The following is a 9,013-nucleotide window of genomic DNA, read 5'->3' as shown; positions in this document are numbered from 1 at the left end:
TCGCAGTCTCTCCACAGACATCTACCTGTACAGTGGGGCAAAAAAGTATTTAGTCAGCCACCAATTGTGCAAGTTCTCCCACTTAAAAAGATGAGAGAGGCCTGTAATTTTCATCATAGGTACACTTCAACTATGACAGACAAAATGAGAAAAAAAAATCCAGGAAATCACATTGTAGGATTTTTAATGAATTTATTTGCAAATTATGTTGGAAAATAAGTATTTGGTCAATAACAAAAGTTTATCTCAATACTTTGTTATATACCCTTTGTTGGCAACGACAGAGGTCAAACGTTTTCTCTAAGTCTTCACAAGGTTTTCACACACTTGCTGGTATTTTGGCCCATTCCTCCATGCAGTGATGTTTTGGGGCTGTTGCTGGGCAACACGGACTTTCAACTCCCTCCAAAGATTTTCTATGGGGTTGAGATCTGGAGACTGGCTAGGCCACTCCAGGACCTTGAAATGCTTCTTACGAAGCCACTCCTTCGTTGCCCGGGCGGTGTGTTTGGGATCATTGTCATGCTGAAAGACCCAGCCACGTTTCATCTTCAATGCCCTTGCTGATGGAAGGAGGTTTTCACTCAAAATCTCACGATACATGGCCCCATTCATTCTTTCCTTTACACGGATCAGTCGTCCTGGTCCCTTTGCAGAAAAAGCCCCAAAGCATGATGTTTCCACCCCCATGCTTCACAGTAGGTATGGTGTTCTTTGGATGCAACTCAGCATTCTTTGTCCTCCAAACACGACCAGTTGAGTTTTTACCAAAAAGTTATATTTTGGTTTCATCTGACCATATGACATTCTCCCAATCTTCTTCTGGATCATCCAAATGCTCTCTAGCAAACTTCAGACGGGCCTGGACATGTACTGGCTTAAGCAGGGGGACATGTCTGGCACTGCAGGATTTGAGTCCCTGGCGGCGTAGTGTGTTACTGATGGTAGGCTTTGTTACTTTGGTCCCAGCTCTCTGCAGGTCATTCACTAGGTCCCCCCGTGTGGTTCTGGGATTTTTGATCACCGTTCTTGTGATCATTTTGACCCCACGGGGGGAGATCTTGCGTGGAGCCCCAGATCGAGGGAGATTATCAGTGGTCTTGTATGTCTTCCATTTCCTAATAATTGCTCCCACAGTTGATTTCTTCAAACCAAGCTGCTTACCTATTGCAGATTCAGTCTTCCCAGCCTGGTGCAGGTCTACAATTTTGTTTCTGGTGTCCTTTGACAGCTCTTTGGTCTTGGCCATAGTGGAGTTTGGAGTGTGACTGTTTGAGGTTGTGGACAGGTGTCTTTTATACTGATAACAAGTTCAAACAGGTGCCATTAACACAGGTAACGAGTGGAGGACAGAGGAGCCTCTTAAAGAAGAAGTTAGAGGTCTGTGAGAGCCAGAAATCTTGCTTGTTTGTAGGTGACCAAATACTTATTTTCCACCATAATTTGCAAATAAATTCATAAAAAATCCTACAATGTGATTTTCTGGATTTTTTTCTTCTCATTTTGTCTGTCATAGTTGAAGTGTACCTATGATGAAAATTACAGGCCTCTCTCATCTTTTTAAGTGGGTGAACTTGCACAATTGATGGCTGACTAAATACTTTTTTGCCCCACTGTATGTCAGTTGTGTTCAAAAAATGATTCTGCACATCAGCCTAAGTGCCAGTTTCTTTTCTACTTAGCTATCGTTGGTTCGGCTAGCGCCTCGTACCTGTGACCGCATCACAGCCTTGCTAAAATCACATATTTGTCATGAGAGCCGAACACAACAGGTGTAGACCTTACTGTGCAATACTTACTTACATGCCCTTAACCTTAACCAACAATGTGGTTTTAAGAAAATATTTACTAAATAAAATAAAAACTAAAAAGTAACACAATAACAATGAGGCTATATGCAGGGGGCACCAGTACCCCTTCTGGTATTAAAGTTTAATAAACAGTTTTTGTGTGAATATTTCTATTGGGATTGGGCATTTAGCATGAATGCAAACACACAACAAGCACTACATCTACTTGACTTTCCAATGGAGGACACATCTATGTGAAGCCTGCCACCCTCTTATTTTCCCAGCCATAGTTATCGATAGCGTGCAGAGCTCAGATTTGTTCTATTCACTCTCTTCCTGATCTGAAGGTGATGTTCAAAGGGACAGCCTGCCAGATAACCTTGCTGAGGCCTGTGGCTGTGTCTATGAATAGTAACAAAGATATATACGATTCTGCTTATAGGGGAATAATAGGATGAAGTTGTCCCTAGAGGGCCTATAGACACTGATGTAATGTCAGTTTTGTAGGCGCCACAGGAGACAAGATGGGACCAAACAACACTGAAAGCCAATGGTGTCTGTTGATGAAGACACCCTCTAGCTGAGCATGAAGAAACAACGGTGGACAAAACCTAAATGATAGTGAGCTTCTCCCTGTAGGTGAAGGAGCCCTCAGGAGAATGACCTTCCTGGAAGGACCGGGGGAGAGATTCATGCTGAATTACACTACTATAGACATGATGGACATTGAATTGGCCCTGGGGGCGGATGTGTGCAAACTTGTAGTACTCATGAATGATGACTGTTTCCAGTTGTACACTGATGGGTGAGCTTTAATGACCTGATCAAGCTACTACACCACAGCATCTCCACCTCCATCCATTCTTATTTTCCTCACTTCCTCCATACACCTGAGAGAAATCAATTAATTAAGAGCCCTACCTGCATTGCAGGTCTGCCAAGATCCAAACAGCCTATCAACCCGCTGCATCACCCTGCACCCTGGCGAGGAGCGTGACGTGTCCAGGAAGTGGCACACAGACCCCCCACCCTCCCGTTTTTGCTCTCTCAGTGACCCATTGACCCCCCCCCCCCCATGGCCTTCCCGACCGGCACAACTAAGATTGATTGGCGCTCCCTCGACCGAGCTGATACCCCGGCGGTGTGTAAACAAACAAAGCATACGAGCCTGGCTTAAAAGAATGCATCACCACGCCAACCGCAACAAATAGCAGCAAATGAGCCATTGCCAAGCCTCCTTGTGTGTGTGTGTGTGTGTGTGTGTGTGTGTGTGTGTGTGTGTGTGTGTGTGTGTGTGTGTGTGTGTGTGTGTGTGTGTGTGTGTGTGTGTGTGTGTGTGTGTGTGTGTGTGTGTGTGTGTGTGTGTGTGTGTGTGTGTGAGTGAGTGAGTGAGTGAGTGAGTGAGTGAGTGAGTGAGTGAGTGAGTGAGTGAGTGAGTGAGTGAGTGAGTGAGTGAGTGTGAGAGACATGTCTGGCCACTCAGCTTTGAGGAAGCCCAGAGACTCAGTCTCTGCATCTGAGAAGAAAGAGAGAGAATGATGTAAAACAAAAAAGAACAGAGAGAGAAAAAAATTGGCGCCGAGGCCTGAATGTAGGTCAGGGAGAAGTGGCCATCTTCTCTCAAAGAAAGATCACAAATGACTTTCCCCTTCATGTGTTATTCATTGTGTCACACACACAAATGTCTCTTGTTCATGGGAGCACAATCTGTCAAACCGCATCAACATCTATACTTTTTCTATGATTGCTATTTGGAGGATAGCAAGCAACCAGTTAGTTTCAGTTCATGTTGTTTTCTCAGAATGGAAGAAAGTGGTCTTGTCTGCAGTGTATATATATATTTTCTCAAGTGGTACATAGTAAATAATGTGGTTTTTAAGACAAGTTCCCCTCAATGCAGCTGAAAGTTCAACATTTACCTAACTACCTACATCGATTCACTGTTCCTCCCAACACGTGTACTTGTAGGCTACAGTATCGTGTGTGTGTTGTGTGCTGTGGAGGAGGGAGTCTTAAGTTTCTCCAGCTGGAGAAGGTCTCACTCTCTGGCTGGGCCGCTCAGACGGTTGGAACGCACAGCAATCCCATGTGGTCAGACTGAGGGTCATTGGCACCGAGCGGTTCACTAAACGGTGAACATCACACTCCAAAAAGACCCCAAGATTTACGGCTGGGTTGTTGTGGGGAATGTTTTTATGACTGAGGGGTTTGGCTCGTGAGTGAAATGAATGTCGTTCACACAAATAAACCGTCCTCAAAAAGTAACAGAAAATACATAAATCCCAACTGTAAAAAGAGCACTAAAATATTTAGTCTACTGTTGCTTATCAGCATAAAAATAGCCACTTTTCCTAAAACAGCTAATTCTAATTTCTACATTTTTTTCTTCAGAACGAGTTACTAGAATTCATATTTCCATCCCTTCCTGATGAGATGAGCCACAGTTTATGCAACAGCAGTAATACACCTAGTAAATATTGAATGTGAAACATGAGTCTAATGGCTTATTGTATAGGCTAACTCCACACTGGATATCCAGGGTCAGATCCAAACCAACAAGATAACAATTACAAAATGTCAATTAGTCATTATTTAATGAGGAAGTGGAGCAGTATAAACATGATTATCCATTTTGTGTGGTAAAGATGCACGAGAGATAGAGGTCGAGGTCGAGAAAAGTTCAGACACAACTCAGACGCTCTTACACAATGACCGTTTGCATTGCAGCTGGACTGGTAATATTTACACCCTTGTGGGTCCCAGTGAAAGGTTTGTAGGGTCTACTAGGCCCTGTTTCAAAACCTCGAGGAAGGAAGGATGCATTTTAATAGCATTTGAACATGGCCCTAGTTCCTCCTGTTAGACATTAAATACAGTGCCTTCGGGAAGCATTCGGACCCTTTACTTTTCCCACATTTTGTTACATTACAGCCTTATTCTAAAATGTATTAAATAAAACATATTCCTCAGCAATCTACACACAATACCCCATAATGACAAAGCAAAAAATGGTTTCGAAATTCTAGCAAATGTATTAAAAATAAAGTATTCAGACCCTTTGCTATGAGTCTCGAAATTGAGCTCAGGTTCATCCTGTTTCCATTGATCATCCTTGAGATGTTTCTACAACTTGGAGTCCACCTGTGGTATATTTAATTGATTAGACAAGATTTGGAAAGGCACACACCTGATTAAATAAAGGTCCCACAGTTGACAGTGCATGTCAGAGCAAAAACCAAGCCATGAGGTTGAAGGAATTGTCTGTAGAGCTCTGAGACAGGATTGTGTCGAGGCACAGATCTGGGGAAGGGTACCAAAAAATGGCTTCAGCATTGAATGTCCCCAAGAACAGAGTGGCCTCCATCCTTCTTAAATGGAAGAAGTTTGGAAGCACCGAGACTCTTCCTAGAGCTGGCCGCTCAGCCAAACTGAGCAATCGGGGGAGAACGGCCTTGGTCAGGGAGGTGACCAAGAACCCGATGGTCACTCTGACAGAGCTCTAAAGTTCCTCTGTGGAGATGGGAGAAACTTTCAGAAGGACAACCATCTCCATCTCTGCAGCACTCGACCAATCAGCCCTTTGTGGTAGATTGGCCAGACGGAAGCCACTCTTCAGTAAAAGGCACATGACAGCCCTCTTGGAGTTTGCCAAAAGGCACTTTAAGCCTCTTAGACCATGAGAAACAAGATTCACTGGTCTGATGAAACCAAGATTGAACTCTTTGGCCTGAATGCCAAGCGTAATGTCTGGAGGAAACCTGGCACCTTCCCTACGGTGAAGCATGGTGGTAGCAGAATCATGTTGTGGGGGGATGTTTTTCAGGGACTGGGAGACAAGTCAGGATCGAGACAAAGATGAACGGAGCAAAGTACAGAGAGATCCTTGATAAAAACCCGCTCCAGAGGGCTCAGGACCTCAGACTGGGGTGAAGGTTCACCTTCCAATAGGACAACGACCCTAAGCACACAGCCAAGACAACGCAGGAGTGGCTTCGGGACAAGTATCTGAAAGTCCTTGAGTGGGCCAGCAAGAGCACGGACTGAACATCTCTGGAGACACCTGAAAATATGTAGCTGTGTAGCAACACTCCCCATCCAACCTGACAGAGCTTAAGAGGATCTGCAGAGAAGAATGGGAGAAACTCCCCAAATACAGGTGTGCCAAGCTTGTAGCGTCATACCCAAGAAGACTCGATGCTGTATTCGCTGCCAAAGGTACTTCAACAAAGTACTGAGTAAAGGGTCTGAATACTTATGTAAATGTGATATTTCAGTTTATTTTTTGTAGTACATGTTTTTGTTTTGTCATTATGGGGTATTGTGTGTAGATTGATGAGGGGGAAAAAAACATGTTATACATTTTAGAATAAGGCTGTAACGTAACAAAATGTGGAAAAGGTCAAGGGGTCTGAATACTTTCCGAAGGCACTGTATATGCAAATGTTTTTATTCATTTGACACGGACTGTATGTACATCCTAAAGGGATAATTAGTAATTGTGCAACAATATAAAAGCCTATTTCTTTAATTTCTCAGTAAATGTGTCACTATACCCTAACTATACTGAACAGAAATATGAAGCCAACATGTAATGTGTTGGTACCATGTTTCATGAACTGAAATAAAAGATCCCAAAAAGCTTATTTCTCCAGGCTCTGTCGCAGCCGGCCGCGACCGGGAGACCCATTGTCAGGTTTTGGCCAAGACTGTTCGGGTTTTGGTCACTAGATGTCCCCATTGCACCTTTTTTGTACCTTTTGTTTTTCTTGCTCTAATTATTGTTTGCACCTATAGGTCATTCCCTTGTTAGTATTTAAACCCTGTGTGTTCCTCAGTTCCTTGCTCAGTGTTTGTAAGTTAGCACCCAGCCTCAGCCCAAGCCTTGTTCTTTACAGATATTTCTTTTATTGGATTTTCCAGAGGTTCTCTGGTTTAGTTCTTGTGTATATTTTGAGTAGTCTTTTGAGGTTTGTTTTTTCCCTGCTGTTTTTTACCACTTTGTGGAGTTTCTTTTGTATTTTGGAGGATTTCCATTTTGGGCCTCTTGGCTTTATTTTTGGACATTGTGGATTTAGTTTCTTTGCCTGAAGATTTTGTTCTTTAATTAAACCACCATCTCTAGTACTGCTGTGTCTGCCTCATCTTCTGGGTTCTGACGATTATTAGTGACTGTTTCTCGCACCGGGTCCTGACACCCATGGGGCGGCGCTCAATTGGCCCAGTGTCATCCGGGTTAGGGGAGGGTTTGGCCGGCAGGGATATCCTTGTCTCATCGCGCACTAGTGACTCCTGTGGCGGGCCGGGCGCAGTGCACGCTGACACGGTCGCCAGGTGTACGGTGTTTCCTCCGACACATTGGTGCGGCTGGCTTCCGGGTTGGATGGGCATTGTGTCAAGAAGCAGTGCGGCTTGGTTGGGTTATGTTGTTTCGGAGGACGCATGGATCTCGACCTTCGCCTCTCCCGAGTCCGTACGGGAGTTGCAGCGATGACACAAGACTGTAACTACTACCAATTGGATACCACGAAATTGGGGTGAAAATTTAAAAATAATAAATAATTCTCTCTACTATTATTCTGACATTTCACATTCTTAAAATAAAGTGGTGATCCTAACTGACCTAAGACAGGGAATTTTTACTTGGATTAAATGTCAGGAATTGTGAAAAACTGAGGTTAAATGTATTTGGCTAAGGTGTATGTAAACTTCCGACTTCAACTGTATATATCACTCATTCTCATTATAATTATATGATGTATACATTTCAACATTACTGCAATGTTTATTTTAGCACATTTATCTGAGTTTCATGTGTATAAATCCAGTAGGCTGTTTAATCTATTGCCATGCCTTATGCCTGCTGTAGTGTATAGCCCTTGTTGTTATATACTTACCTGTGCTAGCTTATACAGCCATGTCATTCATATTATAGCGGTGCTATAGCCTAAGTATTCTTTCTCCGCTTTCCTTTCAGGAGCATATAGTTAATGCCAGTTCTCACTGGACATGATTCTGATTTATCTGAACCATGAGTGGTCTGTGGACATCTTCTTTCATTAAACTCCCCCTAACCTGGACATCCGCCTTATCCTTGTTCTGACCGGACATTCTGTAGTGGTTGCTACTGGCCTTAAGCCAGCACCTAATAATTCTTATTACATTCATGGTCCTTCGATTTTCTACAACCCTACCCCTATTTTTCAGCCAGCCATGGCTGCGCCCCTGCCCAGTCATGTGAAATCCATAGATTAGGGCCTAAGGAATTTATTTCAATTGACTGATTTCCTTATATCAAATCAAAATCAAATCAAATTTTATTTTCACATGCGCCGAATACAAAAGGTGTAGACCTTACAGTGAAATGGTTACTTACAAGCCCTAAACCAACAATGCAGTTAAGAAAATACCACAAAAAAAGAGAGAAGAATAACAAATAATTAAAGAGCAGCAGTAAATAACAATAGTGGGGCTATATACAGGGGGTTCCGGTACAGTGTCAATGTGTGGGGGCACTGGTGTCGAGGTAATTGAGGTAATATGTACATGTATGTAGAGTTATTAAAGTGACTATGCATAGATAGTAGCAGCAGCGTAGAAGGGGGGGGGGTAGCCATTTGATTAGCTGTTCAGGAGTCTTATGGCTTGGAGGTAGAAGCCGTTTATGGCTTGGAGGTAGAAGCCGTTTATGGCTTGGACGTAGAAGTTGTTTAGAAGTCTCTTGGACCTAAACTTGGCTCTCCGGTACCGTTGCCGTGCGGTAGCAGAGAGACCAGTCTATGACTAGGGTGGCTGGAGTCGTTGACAATTTTTAGGGCCTTCCTCTGGCACCGCCTGGTATAGAAGTCCTGGATGGCAGGAAGCTTGGCCCCAGTGATGTACTGGGCCGTACGCTCTACCTTCTGCATTGCCTTGCGGTCAGAGGCCGAGCAGTTGCCATACCAGGCAGTAATGCAACCCGTCAGGATGTTCTCGATGGTGTAGCTGTAAAACCTTTTGAAGATCTGAGGACCTATGCCAAATCTTTTCAGTCTCCTGTTAGGGAATAGGATTTGTCGTGCCCTCTTCACAACTGTCTTGGTGTGCTTGGACTAGGGTTGCAAAGGGTCGGAAACCTTCCAGTAAATTTCCGTGGGAAGTTCAGCCCAGGAATTTGGGGAATTCTGCTTAAATTCATCAAAAAAAGTTAGCTTATAACAGTGAACCTTTTTTGTGGGATACACATA

The sequence above is a fragment of the Salvelinus alpinus genome, chromosome 11, assembly GCF_045679555.1.
Source record: "Salvelinus alpinus chromosome 11, SLU_Salpinus.1, whole genome shotgun sequence".
Taxonomy (NCBI): Eukaryota; Metazoa; Chordata; class Actinopteri; order Salmoniformes; family Salmonidae; genus Salvelinus; species Salvelinus alpinus.
This window is presented reverse-complemented; position numbering follows the sequence as displayed.